Genomic DNA, 18169 nt, shown 5'->3' on the forward strand with positions numbered 1-18169 from the left:
GAAATAAAATTTTGGGATTCCACATTATTTAAATAAATATGATATTTAATCATGTCATGTCAAGTTTAGAATTTAAATGAATTGATGAAATCTTATATAAAAAAGACGAGATACAGGAAGATATATCAGCGACACAGATATTGACGAATTAAATTTAAAATGAAGGGACTGTGTCAAAACACAACAGTGATTAACTGTGTATCAAAAAGTAAAATCACAAAAATACTGAACTCAGAGGAAAATCAATACGGAAAGTCCATAATCACATGGCAAAATCAATAACAAAACGCATCAAAAACGAATAGACAAGAACTGTCATATTCCTGACTTGGTACAGGCATCAACTGATTAGTATATCTTAACTGTACATATATATGAATAAATAGTAATGATGAAGTCCGTTTGAAAACATTAATATAACTTAGAGAACGAATATTCCGTAACCTTTAAATCGTGCGGAAAAAAATTGTGAATTATATATGATTTCTGAAAAACATTGTAAATTATATATGATATCTGAAAAACATTGTAACGTACCCAATGGATTGAAGAAAGGAAATGGATCATAGGGAGATGAAAAGGATAGTTAATATTAAGGAGTCGGCATGATTTTGATTCTTTCATTCTGTATTGTGATTAATATATTTTTAATTAGCATTCGTGTATATTAACCCCTAAATGAATTATTAAAACAATTATCGTTAACATCATCCAACCCATTGTTTTAGTAAATTGTGAATTTATATTGAACAATTTTGTCATCGCAAAAACTAAAATATATGAACAAGTAAGTGCGTCCGAACGAATTAATTCCGATAAATTCAATAGAGAAATAAATATTGTTGTATATTTCAAAATAACAGACAAATAGATAATATATAAAATCCGGTGAAAGGCAGGTTCACCTGGCCGTCATAAGATTTGCCGCTGATTTTCAAAATATCATATTATAGAATAATAGGTGAACTCAGAGCCTTGTTTTATATCGAAAAATGAATTATGCTTCAATGAACTAATTTTAAGAACTATTCAGTACAATGCAGATAGTACAATTTATACAATACAAGATAAGTCGAAGATTGTTTTGTAAAATGTTGATGCCAATTTGAAATGATTTGGAAATGAGTTCTCGTTAATAGTTGCATATCAGATAGTCGAAATAGTATGATATTTTTTATTTATGTGAAACAACATTTGGATGCGACTATCATACAAGTGAGAGGTGTAATAACCAGGGGTTTCGTCTTAAGTCACATTCTAAGACCAATTTTATGATCAATTTAGGACAAGGTGGGTCTCGAAGTTATCTCAGACGCATCTTATGTAAGAACTTCCTTAACATATCCTTAGTGCGAATTGTAAATCGTTAAAGTTATTTTTTTATAAAACATTTATCAATGACGAAACTTATTAAAAATGCTGTTTACAATTTTTAATTATTTGCATTTAATTAAAGGCACGATTTCATTTTTAATTATGAAATTATATAAAACACGATTGAAAATTTCATCTGGAAAACAATTTGTTTTGAAATGAGAGTTGAATTTGTATTGTCATCGTGTCGTGAAACAGGAAGTTCAAAGTTTAAAATTATGCACAATTTCTTTATATACGAGTTAATAACCGATGGTGCGTTTTATTTCATGTTCATCTTCACGTTAAATAATGAGCAAAGTTAGGATGAAAATAGTGTGATTTTAAGACAACTAAATATGTGTCCTAACGTTGGAACGAACAATGCGATACATCCCAATTTAAGAGAGCTTCGAGAACACGACTTATGACAAAGTCTTGTCATAAGATGGTCTTATGACACGTTCTTATCCTAAGGTAGCTTCGACAACACCCCCTCCAGGTTTAATCAACCGTTTTCTACATAAGAAAATGCCTGTACCAAGTCAGGAATATGACATTTGTCATCCATTCGCTTGATGTCTTCGGGCTTTTATTTTGCGATTTGATTAGGAACTTTTCGTTTTGAATTTTCCATAGAGTTCAGCATTTTTATGATTTTACTTTTTATTAAAAGTGTTCGTTAAATTTTGACTGCCTTTCGATTAAACTCATTTGTACCAAACGGAAACAAACACAATTACATGCCAAAGAAAAAATACAATATTATGTATATTTATGCTGAAAAAAAAGGATATCTGTATCGTTAACAGACTGATGATAAAAATAATCATGGTGATAGCATCATGATATGAAAGATTAAATCTTTACAATATTGAATTAACAATTATAGTGTAGTATACTTTTGTTCATTGTACATGTTTTTGAAAAAAATAATCATTAAAAGATACTTAAATCCATTACGTACAGGCTTGCTTAGTATATAACTAGACCCAGCAAAACTAATTTCGGTTTTGGCTATAATAATTACAAAATCTTATTTCTAAATGCAAAACGATAGGCATAAATAGATTAGACCGAATTTTAACATTTGATTTGATCTTTCAGACTTTTAGTGCTGCATGTATACCAGACTCTACATATATTGATTGACTTTCATGACTGTTAGTGTCTAATGTAAAAACAGAATGCCCGGAGAGAACCACATGCCTTATATATTATAAAAGCGACGTGTTTTAATCTGCAAGTAATGTGCATGCTATTCGTGATATCTATAATTACAAATTCATGGAACTTAAATTACATAATTGACGGTTCGTATTAGATATACCAATAAACAATATTTTTCAATAACAATATAAAACATCAACATGGTCGATTATTTAAAAAAAAAAAAAAAAAAGTATTACCTTTATTATACCGTTTTTTTGTTTGAAATCACTAAGAATTTATAATCTACGTAATATGTGCCTAGGTTGAACCCAATAAATCTAAAACCATATCTATATAACATATCTCGTATTTTAGTCAAATGCACTCTAATGCGTTGCTTTTTTGTAAAGTCAAGGCTAGACAAAATCGAAACTTCGTTGTCAGATTTCCAGCGTGTTATGAAGGTAGGCAAGAACATTTTTTTTAATTGCGTCCATTGCTGGTGCGCCGGGGTGTATTTATTCAAAACAATTTTAAGTTATTCATGGGTTTGAAAGTAGTAAATAGTTTTGACACAAACAGAACTTCAATTTAATGAATAAGAAATAAATGAGTCTTATATAATTGTGGTAGCTTGCTGTTGGTAATTACATTGCCTGGCAATTGAGTTTGCAGATTCGGTTTTCCTTTCCTTTATCTCATGTATCAATATTAATTTGGTGGGCAAATAATTGGTCATGGGATTAATTTGTTCAAAATTTTTGTAGATACTTCAGTACGGTACATTTGCCTATGCATACTTCGAATAATTTATTTATTATGTTATGAATATTGCTTTAGGTTCAGGGATCTAAAAAAATGTATACGTATTAACACTACTAATTAAATAATCAGCTAGCCTGTATGTATTGACTTTTCTTAGTACTAAGTATTTCATCTACTAATTAGGTATCATACTGACAGAAATTAATCCCAAACCTTTTGTTTTGTTTAACCAACTTATTTTTACCTTTCATCCTTTGATTTTAATCCTGTAACGTATTAAACATATGGTAAAAATAGAACCATTGTCTATTTTAAATCTCTCAAAACGGTTTTTAAAATCAAATATTTTAAATTAGGTAGAATTATAAATGATGTAAATAGCACATGCATATAAAGTTTTTAAACATAAGTACCCCACTTCATTGTGTAAATATATGTGCAAATATTTGATTAAACATTAAACCCATATATCCCAAGTGGTAGTGCTCCGATATGTAACGGAGGAAAATCCCTGTACAGAACAGAACAGAACAAATATACAGGTAGCTTATAGCTTGTATTAGTAGAGCGGCGGCGGGGACAATTTTGAGAAGCTTAAATTACCTAAATACCTTATCAACTGAATGAAGACCCTGCTTCTTGCAAATACATGATGCCTGGTACAATTTTTCTCCTTACACGAACAAATAAGATCTTGTAGAAATCCTTGTGTCATTTGTCCCTCAAAGAAACCCGGCTTCCGCTTGTCATTTCCAACAAAAGGCAAATGATGAGCCATTATTGGCGATGGCCAAAATTGCCGACGTCCAATCTTTCCTTTGCCACATTTCACATGGTACATGTTGTTAACATACTGATTCAGATGGCGAAAGCGCTATACGACTTTAATCCTTATTTGAAGTCAACTGATGTCTCAGAAAATTTTAATTGCTGTGTAATATAGCAGTAGCAAAGTTTAACACCCTAGCAGCAACTACAGTTCTGTCAATATCATCCTGTGTTAATGCTACAAGAGGTTCGGTTTCGTCATGATGAGGTTGATATTATCTTTTTAACGATGGCAAAAAATAATTGATGTGGAATCACATCCACTTAGAGCTTGAACGAACGGCAGAATACCGGTGACTACTTTATCAAGAGATGAAACGATGGCTCGAACTTGTATACCTCGTATGTTATCCTCCAAGCTGTCAATTATCATTCTTCATTGACGTTATTTGTGGCCTTAAACAGCGTCTCCAATATATATATATATAAATCGCTAGCAAATCCAATGCTAGATTAACACAGTCCTTGTTTAGCATAGAACACAATGACTACGTAATGTTCGAATCTTTTTATGAGAAAGTCTCAAATAATACACTTTGAAATTAGAGAGGATACACATTATTTTCAGACAGCAAAGAATTTGATAAATAGGTCTTTGTATCTGGTGCTTTCTCTTCAGTCGAAGAATGTGCTACTGATTTTAAACTCAACTTAATACGGTTGATTCAGTTTCTGTAGCATTACAGAATTTATCAAAACAATAGCCAAATAATTATCTTATCACGAATAAACTTTGAAAATTGAACCGGACCGATTGAATTATTATCCGGCGGTTTTACTGTTAAACCTTTAAAACACATATATACTGCACGTGCGAATAATGCTAAGTGCATTTTGCATTACATATAGGACTACAGAAAAATGATCTTATAGGTATGAGGTTCAACAGTAGCTGTTTCGTTTACATATTATTTTTAGAATGAGTAAAAGATACCAAAGGGACAGTCAAACTCATTAATTTAAAATAAACTGACAACGTCATGGCTAAAAATGAAAAAGACAAACAGACAAACAATAGTACACATGACACCACTAACGAATAAACAACAAGAACCCCACCAAAAACTTGGGTGATCTCAGGTGCTCCGGAAGGGTCAGCAGATCCTGCTCCACATGTGGAACTCGTAAGTTATCTACCGAATCAGCAGTGGAATATTTGTTGTAAGTTGGGTAACCATAGTTTTAACGTCATTTGTACCACATTTGATATTTACGACAAACATTTTTCTGCAGCTGAATAATCGATCCACATTATGTATAGACAATTTAAGACATTAAAATTCTATAAGGTATTTAGGTAATTTAAACTCGTTAACTAAACGACCTTTTCAACATTGACGTTCATTCTATGTATTTTAACACTTCTCGTTGGATATTCAGCTGCGTGTTTGAATTGACAGATACAGAAGCCGGGGAAAGGGGATGAGATATATATTTCCAAAATTTTTAAAAATAGTAACAGCCGTAGTGAGACGGAAAATATTTTTTGGGATTATAAGCAGCATAAATTAAAACCGCTATCAATATTCTACTCGCTATTCATGTTAGATATATCCAAATATGTTTTATGTTTTTGGTCATTTTCTATTCTAAACAAAAGATTCGCGATCAGTTTTAAGTTAATTTCCAAAAATGTTTACATTTTTTGCAGATAAAAATGGCTGATTCTATTCACATATCTAATGCTAGTTCACACAATTTTTATGTGAAAGTGGTTTGTGATATTGAATACCAACAAGCTGGGACAATAGCACTTGGTGCCATCGCTGGCAATGTCGTTGGCATTGGAGTACAAGTATCGCCTCTCTTTGACAGATTTCATTTTTTTTCATTGTATAAATATATAGGTTCCATGTCTTTCACCAAAGTATTACCCAATCACAACGTTCTTGAATTTAAGAAATATATACGTGACCTTCACATAAACTGTAAATACATAACATCAATAAGAGTTATGTAGATAATAGAAGATGTGGTTGGGTGCCAACGAGAAAACTCTCCATCCAAGACATAATTTTTAAAGTTTAACCATAAGGTCAAAGTACGATCTTCAACACAAAACAGTAAGCTATAAAGAGTACTAAACATGACATATAGTGTAAAACCATTCAAACAGGAAAACCAACGGTATAATCTATATCAAAAACGAAAAACGAGAAACATTTAAGAACCACATCACCAAACGACAACCACTGAATATCTGGTTCCTGACTTAGGACAGGTGCAAACAAATGCAGTTGGTTTAAACGTTTTTAATAGGTATCTTAAATAATTGCTTTTACATCACAACATAGAAAGACACGCTGTGAAATATCAATTGCAATGACTTAACTCAATCAAAAGACCTATTAACAAAAACAAGTGAACATATTTATTTAAAAACCAGTTGTTGGCATAACACGGGTTATGCTCTTCTCATATATTTTATGATGGTATGATACTAAACCCCTGACGGGAGAGATTGTGCCTAATATTCATATGATGAAGACATAATCTTTCAATCAGTTTAATTGAGGTCTGGAGCTGGCATGTCAGTTAACTGCTAGTAGTCTGTTGTTATTTATGTATTATTGTCATTTTGTTTACTTTCTTTTGTTACATCTTCTGACATCGGACTCGGACTTCTCTTGAACTGACTTTTAATGTGCGTATTGTTATACGTTTGCTTTTCTATATTTGCTAGAGGTATAGGGGAGGGTTGAGATCTCATAAACACGTTTAACCCCGCCGCCTTTTTGTGCCTGTCCCAATTCAGGAGCCTCTGGTCTTTGTTAGTCTTGTATTATTTTTACTTTCAGTTTCTTGTGTATAATTTGGAGTTAAAAAGGGGCCAGCTGAAGGACGCCTCCGGTCACAGGCACTCGTCTCAAGATTTTTTTCCCCTATATACCTTTATATAACGAGTGCTTGTGCTCCGGGTGCGGAAATTTTTCATTTCCATTCTCAATTTTATATACTGAACGACTATATTTGATCATTGATATAATGTAAATACAAACTCAATAAAATAAGGGATGAGATGTTGCACAATATCAGAAAATCAAAATGCCGCCAAATAACGTGCACAATTAAATAAAACATTTATTTGTAAGATATACAGTTATAGAGTACTGAAATATTTTTTTCCAAAATAAATAATTTTGAAGAACTTCCGTATAGTATATGCGTCCCACCACCACTACATTATTGGCTGCTTTGTCTGCAGGTACGAACACAAACAGCTTTGCAAGTACCTGGATTTATTTTGTTTATTTTGTTTATTTTTTTTATTCTAGAAATGGGTATATCATGGACCCTATTTTTAATTCCAAATTGTTTTCAAAATGAGATATACCTATATCAACAGTATTCACAATTTACTCAAATAACTGTCTGGAGATTTTTTATCAGATTTTTCACGTTTACACCAATTTTGACAGTAGGCAGACAGAGCGCCTTTAATGACATGATGACAAGTTGTTTCCAATCTATTATAGATGGCGGACGATATCTAGGTCCTTTCGTAAGAAATGTTTTGACCTCACAATCTTCGACGATGTTGAGGTTTTCCGTAATGACATGACCATAAGGAACATATCTAAAACTAGATGTTTCACAGACCCAAGTGGAAGGAACATATTATTTTCTATGTTGACGTCTGATGTTACTGACGTATAATTAAAAATCGGTGTTCTCGAAGCTATCTTAGGATTAGGACGTGTCCTAAGACCATCTTATGACAAAACCCCGATTTTGTTTTTTGTCCATGGATGTATGAGTTTTTAACAGCGGTATACTACTGTTGCCTTTATTTGTCATCATTTGTGTTCTCGAAGCTTTCTTAACTTAGAATATGTCACATTTTTAGTCCTAATTTTAGGACACCCAATTAGGTGTCTTAAGATCATCATATCTTCATCCTAACTTTATACATGCTTTTTTCTCATTTTTTACGTGAAGATGAACGTGAAAAGAAACGCACCATCGGTTTTTTACTCGTATATAGAAATTGTGCATGATTTTAAACTTTGAACTTCGTGTTTTTACGATACGATGACACTAGGAATTCAATATTCTCATTTCAAAACAAATTGTTTTACAGTTTATATCAAAATGATATTTAATATTATTTTATAACATTTGAAATCATGCATTTAATTAAATACATGTTATTACAAATTTTTGTAAACAATTTTATCAATTGGTTTCGTTTATAATAAATGTTTTATCAAACAATTACTTTAACTATTTAGAACTACGCACATAGGATATGTTTAGGACGTCCTAACATAAGATGCGTCTGAGATAGCTTCGAGGCACAACTTAACAGTGTCCTAAGTCGATACTAAGTCCATCCTTAAATCGGTCTTATCTATGCCGTTTAGGATTTTCAGGTTTATCGATACCAGGAAATAACCTGTAATGACAAACGGCTGTATACGTAATAATACGGGCGTATTAATACAACGGGTTACAAAAAGAAATTGTATCACACTCCTGAAAAATAACATATAATTTGTCTATTGGTATATATGACCGAATTTGCATAATACTTGATTTCACCATTATTTTTTATTATAGATAACAGATCAGCAAGTGTATAATTTATACGATGTTTAATACGTTGATTAACAGACATTTGACAAACACATGGCATTTCGACACAGAGATGGTAAGAAATCTAAGCAAAACCATAGCAAGCGCGGATAAGTATTTTAACATCCAAACACCATAATATTTGATTAACAATTAAGAACAAAAAAGATATAACAAACATGTGAAAGCTCTTTCACAGGCAAACATATGTGTTTTGTGTTCTGAATCATATATGTTTCACTTACAAAATTGGTACCGTTGATTTTATTACTACCACTGGGTCGATGCCTCTGCTGGTGGACTATTAGTCCCCGAGGGTATCACCAGCCCAGTAGCCAGTACTTCGGTATTGGCATGAAAATACGGATTTTTTTGTGTTATTAAAATTTGCTGTTACAAAATATTATAAATTATTATAAATTAAGGAATGTATCTCCCTCATGCAAAGCTCTGATTCCTTTCACGAATTTGGCTATACTTTTGGACCTTTTGGATTATAGCTCTTCATCTTTTATATATGCTTTGGATTTCAAATATTTTGGCCACGAGCATCACTGAAGAGACATGTATTGTCGAAATGCGCATCTGGTGCAACACAATTGGTACCGTTGATTTTATTACACCAACCCTCCCGGAGCAGTTGAAATTGGAACCGTTTACTTAGAGTGTCGATTGTTCATAATTTAGATTTGATTTTTGTATGCAAAGGTTTTTAAGACAGTTTCGATGCTGGGCCTTTCTGTCATTTTCTTTCTTTCCTTTGGGTGTTTTGTCAAAGTCTTAAAAAGTTTACTTGTTGAAACAAAAACGGGAAACGTCGATACATTTTAAAAAATAAAGTATTCTTAATATTATTTCTATTTTATTTTTACATAACAATCAATATGTACTTTGGATTTTACAAGTTGAAAATATTCCTCTCCTTCTTACTCTTTACATCTTAAATATTCAAAGCAATTATTCGAATGCTTAAAATGACCCAAGGTGAAACATATGAAGTTCTTCAAAACGAAAATATCAATTCTTCTACATTCAGGTATGTACGCTCCACAGAGAGTCAAATTGCCAACAATCATTTCACGGGCACTACCTAGCTTATAACCTCTTCTGAACATTTGAAAGTCTTATTAAGTTTGTAACAGTGATGTGTGATGTGTCTTTATTGAGTCATAAACTGAGATTCATAGCAATACATGCATAAATCTGCTATTAAAGGGGCGCAGTTAGTGTCCATTGGAATACCTACTATTTATCGATACACTTTATTTCCGAAACGTACATATATATGTTGTCCAGAAGAAATTTAATGCTTCAATCATATCTTCACAATTCCATGCCAGTAAGTGTATCTAGCATACTTTCCTTTTTCGTTACAGAGAAAGCCTTGAAACTTGTTAATTTAATTTACTGCAATGAGATTTTTCACAAGACCACTTAAATAAATATGACAACGTGTTATTGTTAAGATAGTGTGGAAATGTAGTGAAGTGTAGAGAGAAGAATAAGAATGACCATCAAAGCATGTATTTTATTTAAAATCTCTAAAGATTTTTTTACACAAAATAATAAATATCCTTATTTTCATGAAGCTTTACTACAAAGGCTAATATTGAGTTCTTTGATAGTAGTAAGGGAGGCAGTTAGAAGCACTTACATATTAGTAGTAGAACACTTACTAGATGCAGAGATGAAACGTAATTTAAATTTCTGTATGTGAAATTCAGGTAACTACTACATTACCGGGACTTTCAAATGTTCAGAAGAGGTTATAAGCTAGGTAGTGCCCGTGAAATGATTGTTGGCAATTTGACTCTCTGTGGAGCGTACATACCTGAATGTAGAAGAATTGATATTTTCGTTTTGAAGAACTTCCGTATAGTATATGCGTCCCACCACCACTACATTATTGGCTGCTTTGTCTGCAGGTACGAACACAAACAGCTTTGCAAGTACCTGGATTTATTTTGTTTATTTTGTTTATTTTTTTTATTCTAGAAATGGGTATATCATGGACCCTATTTTTAATTCCAAATTGTTTTCAAAATGAGATATACCTATATCAACAGTATTCACAATTTACTCAAATAACTGTCTGGAGATTTTTTATCAGATTTTTCACGTTTACACCAATTTTGACAGTAGGCAGACAGAGCGCCTTTAATGACATGATGACAAGGTGTTTCCAATCTATTATAGATGGCGGACGATATCTAGGTCCTTTCGTAAGAAATGTTTTGACCTCACAATCTTCGACGATGTTGAGGTTTTCCGTAATGACATGACCATAAGGAACATATCTAAAACTAGATGTTTCACAGACCCAAGTGGAAGGAACATATTATTTTCTATGTTGACGTCTGATGTTACTGACGTATAATTAAAAATCGGTGTTCTCGAAGCTATCTTAGGATTAGGACGTGTCCTAAGACCATCTTATGACAAAACCCCGATTTTGTTTTTTGTCCATGGATGTATGAGTTTTTAACAGCGGTATACTACTGTTGCCTTTATTTGTCATCATTTGTGTTCTCGAAGCTTTCTTAACTTAGAATATGTCACATTTTTAGTCCTAATTTTAGGACACCCAATTAGGTGTCTTAAGATCATCATATCTTCATCCTAACTTTATACATGCTTTTTTCTCATTTTTTACGTGAAGATGAACGTGAAAAGAAACGCACCATCGGTTTTTTACTCGTATATAGAAATTGTGCATGATTTTAAACTTTGAACTTCGTGTTTTTACGATACGATGACACTAGGAATTCAATATTCTCATTTCAAAACAAATTGTTTTACAGTTTATATCAAAATGATATTTAATATTATTTTATAACATTTGAAATCATGCATTTAATTAAATACATGTTATTACAAATTTTTGTAAACAATTTTATCAATTGGTTTCGTTTATAATAAATGTTTTATCAAACAATTACTTTAACTATTTAGAACTACGCACATAGGATATGTTTAGGACGTCCTAACATAAGATGCGTCTGAGATAGCTTCGAGGCACAACTTAACAGTGTCCTAAGTCGATACTAAGTCCATCCTTAAATCGGTCTTATCTATGCCGTTTAGGATTTTCAGGTTTATCGATACCAGGAAATAACCTGTAATGACAAACGGCTGTATACGTAATAATACGGGCGTATTAATACAACGGGTTACAAAAAGAAATTGTATCACACTCCTGAAAAATAACATATAATTTGTCTATTGGTATATATGACCGAATTTGCATAATACTTGATTTCACCATTATTTTTTATTATAGATAACAGATCAGCAAGTGTATAATTTATACGATGTTTAATACGTTGATTAACAGACATTTGACAAACACATGGCATTTCGACACAGAGATGGTAAGAAATCTAAGCAAAACCATAGCAAGCGCGGATAAGTATTTTAACATCCAAACACCATAATATTTGATTAACAATTAAGAACAAAAAAGATATAACAAACATGTGAAAGCTCTTTCACAGGCAAACATATGTGTTTTGTGTTCTGAATCATATATGTTTCACTTACAAAATTGGTACCGTTGATTTTATTACTACCACTGGGTCGATGCCTCTGCTGGTGGACTATTAGTCCCCGAGGGTATCACCAGCCCAGTAGCCAGTACTTCGGTATTGGCATGAAAATACGGATTTTTTTGTGTTATTAAAATTTGCTGTTACAAAATATTATAAATTATTATAAATTAAGGAATGTATCTCCCTCATGCAAAGCTCTGATTCCTTTCACGAATTTGGCTATACTTTTGGACCTTTTGGATTATAGCTCTTCATCTTTTATATATGCTTTGGATTTCAAATATTTTGGCCACGAGCATCACTGAAGAGACATGTATTGTCGAAATGCGCATCTGGTGCAACACAATTGGTACCGTTGATTTTATTACACCAACCCTCCCGGAGCAGTTGAAATTGGAACCGTTTACTTAGAGTGTCGATTGTTCATAATTTAGATTTGATTTTTGTATGCAAAGGTTTTTAAGACAGTTTCGATGCTGGGCCTTTCTGTCATTTTCTTTCTTTCCTTTGGGTGTTTTGTCAAAGTCTTAAAAAGTTTACTTGTTGAAACAAAAACGGGAAACGTCGATACATTTTAAAAAATAAAGTATTCTTAATATTATTTCTATTTTATTTTTACATAACAATCAATATGTACTTTGGATTTTACAAGTTGAAAATATTCCTCTCCTTCTTACTCTTTACATCTTAAATATTCAAAGCAATTATTCGAATGCTTAAAATGACCCAAGGTGAAACATATGAAACATATTCAATTGAAAACTGTGACATAGCGGCCTTATTTATAACGAAACAATTTACGAATATAACAAACATGACAGACATGAACCAACGGCGATCATTGTACTTTATACACTTGGCTTGGGACATGCACAAATAATATTTTGCGGGATCAAGTTAAACATGTGTGTGCATGGGCACTCAACCCACCTCTAGCCGACGATAGTGGTGTAACAGCATAACATTTACATTTGGGTAAAGTTGTTAATATTAAAGTTGTCTGATCTACATGTTTCCAATTTTTGCGATTAATCCGTGCCGTACATCGGCCTAGCAATGGCAAATCCGGCCAATAACTAACCATAAAAATCAGTTGAAAAGGGCTGGCTGTGTTGTCGTGATATTTTGTTTTAATTATATTTTTTTAGGCCGTTGTAGTTTTTTTTCGTTTTCATAGTTTCACATTTGTCATTTTGGAGGCTGCCTTTTATAGCTGACTGTGCGGGATTTGCCACTCATACACCTTATCGCTATTTCCGCTTGACCCGAGAATCTTTTCCGCTTGAACTATTGGCGTCATACAACAATCATTTTTCCATTGTGGCGTCAGACATTTTGAATTATGACGTCAAAATTTTACGGGACCCTGTGTGATGTCCAGTAATGGCGGACAAATAGCGATAAGGTGTATTGTTGACTGAGGCTGTACAGTAACATATAGTTTTTAATTCAAGAACTTTATGTCATTCGGTCTCTTGTGAAGCCTGAATTATCTAATTGGCAATTATATCACATATTCTTTTTTTTACGTTAACATCAGATGAATAAAATAAAAATTATATACTGATAATATCATACCACTCAGTATCCTCTCATTTTAAAAGTTTAAAAAAGATAGAAAAACTCACTTATACTAGTATTAATAATTAGTTGGAAATCCTAAAATGCGTTTATTTGAAAGTTGCATGCTTTGTTTTATTTGTTATTGTGTATATGTTTTTATATTCTGTGAAAAGCATCAATGAACTTTTTAAGTTGAAGTAATTCCGGATACATTACAGGTCAGTTCCAAGAAAGTTCATGCCTTATGTACGGTGCGTAATTTCCGGTATAAAAAATGCCGCGAAATGAGGCATAGTTCTGCACACAAAAAAAGAATCTTAGAAGTGGTAAATATAGGGATAAAGTTACATGAACACCTTTCAAAACCCACATAAATATCAAAGGTGTCTGATCGACATGTTTCAATCTTCATGATAAACCAAAAGTCGTACGACGGCTAGCTCTCGGAAACCGGCCAGTAAAAATATTGTCTGTTTAGAAAAAAAATCATGAAAACATTAAAAAGAACCGTGTAAATTGAAAGCAATTTTATGAAGTACTGATTTTGTTGCTTTTCATTCTAATTCTTTAACTCTGACATCACAATGACTTCTTGTCACATTGTCTAGTTCAACCATTTGCCCTGGCCTGATTTGCCAGACAGATGAAACTTGCATATTGTAGAGTTTAAGAGATAAATGATAAATAAACAAATTGAGGCTAGATTTATATGATACAAGGCCGCCAGTCTAGCACAATAGTTTTGGACGGGATAAATTATATCCATTGGGTATGTTTGTTCAAATGAGAAGTCCGAAGGTATTAATCCAATCAATCAGATTTATTCACAATATTGAATTTGAAGTGCAGTTAAATTAGTCATTTCTATTGAAATATGCGGTTTTGCTGTTGTAAAATAAAGATATTTTATATAATTGATGACATGTAGACGCTAAATATCATACATGTATTTTCTATTTTGCCCCAAAAAAAATAGCCACTGCCATTTTATCTTCGTGTATTTTATTTTCGACCTACTAACATATTTTTCCGAAATTCCCTGTTATATGTTTGAACATAGACATACCTAATATTTTGAGAGTCGCTAGAATATTTGTGCATAAAATAATTGTATCGGAAATATATTTCGGTCTTTTAATTTTTTTTTCATTTGAGTTCATTAGATCGATGGCATCTTGGTTGACAAAAACAAGCGTCTGGTGTTTTCGACCTATCTAAAAAAGGGTAAAAAGTCGGAAACGACATGTCGTACATTTCTGGAATAGGTTTTAAATTTGATACCAAAGTTTATACAGTACACACTGTGACATGGTCTGAAAAATCATCAGCATCTTGTATGCCTGGCATTAAATGCTGGGCTTTTATTGGGGGGTCATAAATCACTGGCTGATGGTCAGACTACCTGCTGGGATAATTAAAGGTGATCAGCCAGGTGTTTAAATCCTTTAACAGGTAGAAGGTTTCATGTCTTGATTACATAATATTTAGCTGTACAGGTAAATTTACCTGTGTTGTCCTTGCAGAATTAAGAAAAAATATAACTTTTATTATGCTTTTCTGTTATTTTGTCTGTCAGAATAAAACATTAAAGAATATATCTGTTTTATATTCTTCACAGGTCTGCTGTATCTTAAAGAATTTATTCTAAATCTAATTTTGTTCAAATATTAATAAAAACTAAATTTTAAATGTAATATATATTTATAACCATCTTCCTATTAATTTAATTTAATTTATTTTATTTCTCTTGTTTGTGCTAAAACAAGTTGTCATTTTAAAGGATTTTGGTTTTATATATAAAAGAATATGTTTTGAATTGGTACATGAACAATGTATGTGTGTAATTCCTTTTTTTTTAATCTTGTGACCTTGTCTGATTTTATAGGTTAAAGCTCTCCCTTTTTTCTTTAGTTATTTGCAGCATTCTTGGTATTATTTAGTCTTGTTTTTGATGTTTCACCAGTAAATAAAATATTTGTTAAATTTTTCTTTTCTTTTAATCTTGTAAGGCCGGCTTGTCAGATTTTATAGGTTAAAGCTTTTGTTCTTAATCAAGTTCATTAATTGAATAAATAAAACAAAAACAAGATTATTTAAGAATGCTTGTCAACACACAATTATCCTTTATTTCTTTGATTTTTAACTGATTTGAGAAAAAGAACAAAACTCATCTTTTATCAATTAATTTTTAAGAGCAGAAATAAATTCACTGGAAAGTTGTTTTGGAAATGAGTTTAATATATATTTCTTTTTAAAAACACATACTTTAATATTTAAAAAAAATATTATTTCCTATTAGTTTCATACATGTATTTGTGATAGACATTGCAGAGACATGCATGATAATTGTCAAGTATGTTTATTAAAAGTGACACCAGCATGTTTAGTGAAAGGAAATACATGCCTACCTCCATATGGTTGTAAATATTAAAGTTATATGATTAAAATATATCCTACATGTACATGATGTATATATAAAGACTTATAAATAATGATTATTTATTCAGTATTGTAAATGCACATTCAGAGAAAAGATCAATTACGATAATGCAGAAATCTAAACTTAGTCACTGCCATAGACTAGAAATATTATCTCTATTCCGTCAGAATTGGAAAGTCAGCGCGATAGTCCGGTATTTAGGAGATCAACATGGTATAAACGAGAGATGCAGCAGAAACTATTTCATAACAGTCTTTTTCAAGGCTACACAAATCATTCAAAAAGATATCTTCAATTTGTTGTACACTCAATAATAATAATAATAATACTCAAAGGGGGGCTTCAAAGAGTTTTACTAATTATACACAAATTGCCTTATCAAGTAGTGACCCTCTACTGTTTGTGACTGATTTCTGAAACATATATATTTTTTTATCCTACATGTTCTTGTTCTTCAAGTACAAAAGAAAATATTGAAATTTTATGTAAACACATATTTACGCTATTCAGTAAGTTTTAAATTATAATTGAGAAAATTTGATGCATTCTAATTTACCTAGAAAAAATCTCGGAGATAGTTTTTTTTGCTGCAAACTATTTTACTGAGAAGAAAATCTCGCTTTTTTTTTATCATAGATTTTTTATCCAGTTGAATATGACGTGTTATTTTACAAAGAATAAACACTGGACATAGTTACATGCTAGGCTAATAATTTCTTTTATAATTTTATCAATCGTAACTACTCGGCCATTCTCGCTATGCAGTACAATAATTATTGAAGAGTTATTTCTTCGTCAAAAGTTCCGATTGATAATTTTATCCATGAAATTGAACAGGAAACCCCAAAGTTTTAAACACATGTACACGTGATATTATCGTGTCAACCTTGACCCCGCTTTCACCAGCAATACATTTAAATGTTCGATCAAATTCTCTTCCCATTCAAATATTTTATTACAATAAAAATAAACATCGTATCTTACAAACGAAAAACTAGTTTTCAATAATAGATGTTCCATCAGCTGTTTCATTTGTGTATTTTTTATTACAGTAATATTTCACGTTTTGAGAATATATATAAGAGGGGGATAGGACTTTTATTGGGACTTCAGGGTCAGGTGTTTTTAAGCTTGGGATTTCGAGAGTGATCCTTTCGGGATCCGGAATTTTTTTTTCTAATTTTGGGACCTCGTGATTTTGTATTTTTAAGCCCGGGATTTTGGGGATTTTGTTTTTTTTTGCGAGATCAGGACCCCTCTTTCCCTCCCTCACATTACTTTTTCAAATATGAATAAAGACAGGAAACTCATGTTTTTTAAAAGAAAACTAATCTACAAAATACTAGAACATATAACTGAGTGTAGAAGTAATGAGAAAAGAACGGAAAGGAAAAGATATTTTAATTTCTATTCGAATCGTAAAAAAAGATAAACTGAGAAGATAAATAAGAGAACAATAATGTGTAGAATGTTTCTTCCTCGGACAGACCTGAAAAAAACATATTTCTTTTATTGGTAAATTAAATAATTAGAACTGAATTGAAACAATCTGAAAACCGTTCATGCCTTTTAAATGTCTATTATGTAATTATCGATTTTACCTGTAACATTATCATTACTAATTACACAATATAAAGTAGCATGTGCGGCCGACCATGCACGCTTGGCTGATTTTATTGCACTTATTATCAGCTGATGATTTGATTGACAACAGGTAATCAATCATCGACATTTAGGTCGCTGATGCTGATCCTTTTTAAAACCTGTGACATTTTTCAGACTATGTCACGGAATGTACTGTATCAAAGTGTTAGAGGCGATCAAACTTATGACTTAAAGAATTAAATGGTTAAATATACAACTATAAGATATAAAAGATTATTTTGATGTCTTTTTTTGGACAAGTTGTACACATTTCAGGATGAGGCACTTTGGAAGACTTGTA

At 31.8% G+C, this 18169-nt stretch overlaps 1 protein-coding gene across 4 annotated transcripts in view; it reads left to right on the forward strand.

Annotated features, from left to right (window-relative positions):
• Window positions 1–14012: 14012 nt before the first annotated feature.
• LOC134695480 (ubiquitin carboxyl-terminal hydrolase 37-like) overlaps window positions 14013–18169 on the forward strand; it is a 35417-nt gene continuing 31260 nt past the window's right edge. For all 4 annotated transcript variants that reach the window (XM_063556756.1, XM_063556757.1, XM_063556758.1 and 1 more), the window contains exon 1: window positions 14013–14110. The gene's annotated coding sequence lies outside the window, so the exon portion shown is untranslated. The remainder of the gene's footprint in view (window positions 14111–18169) is intronic.

Source organism: Mytilus trossulus, chromosome 13 (genome assembly GCF_036588685.1).
Source record: "Mytilus trossulus isolate FHL-02 chromosome 13, PNRI_Mtr1.1.1.hap1, whole genome shotgun sequence".
NCBI lineage: Eukaryota > Metazoa > Mollusca > Bivalvia > Mytilida > Mytilidae > Mytilus > Mytilus trossulus.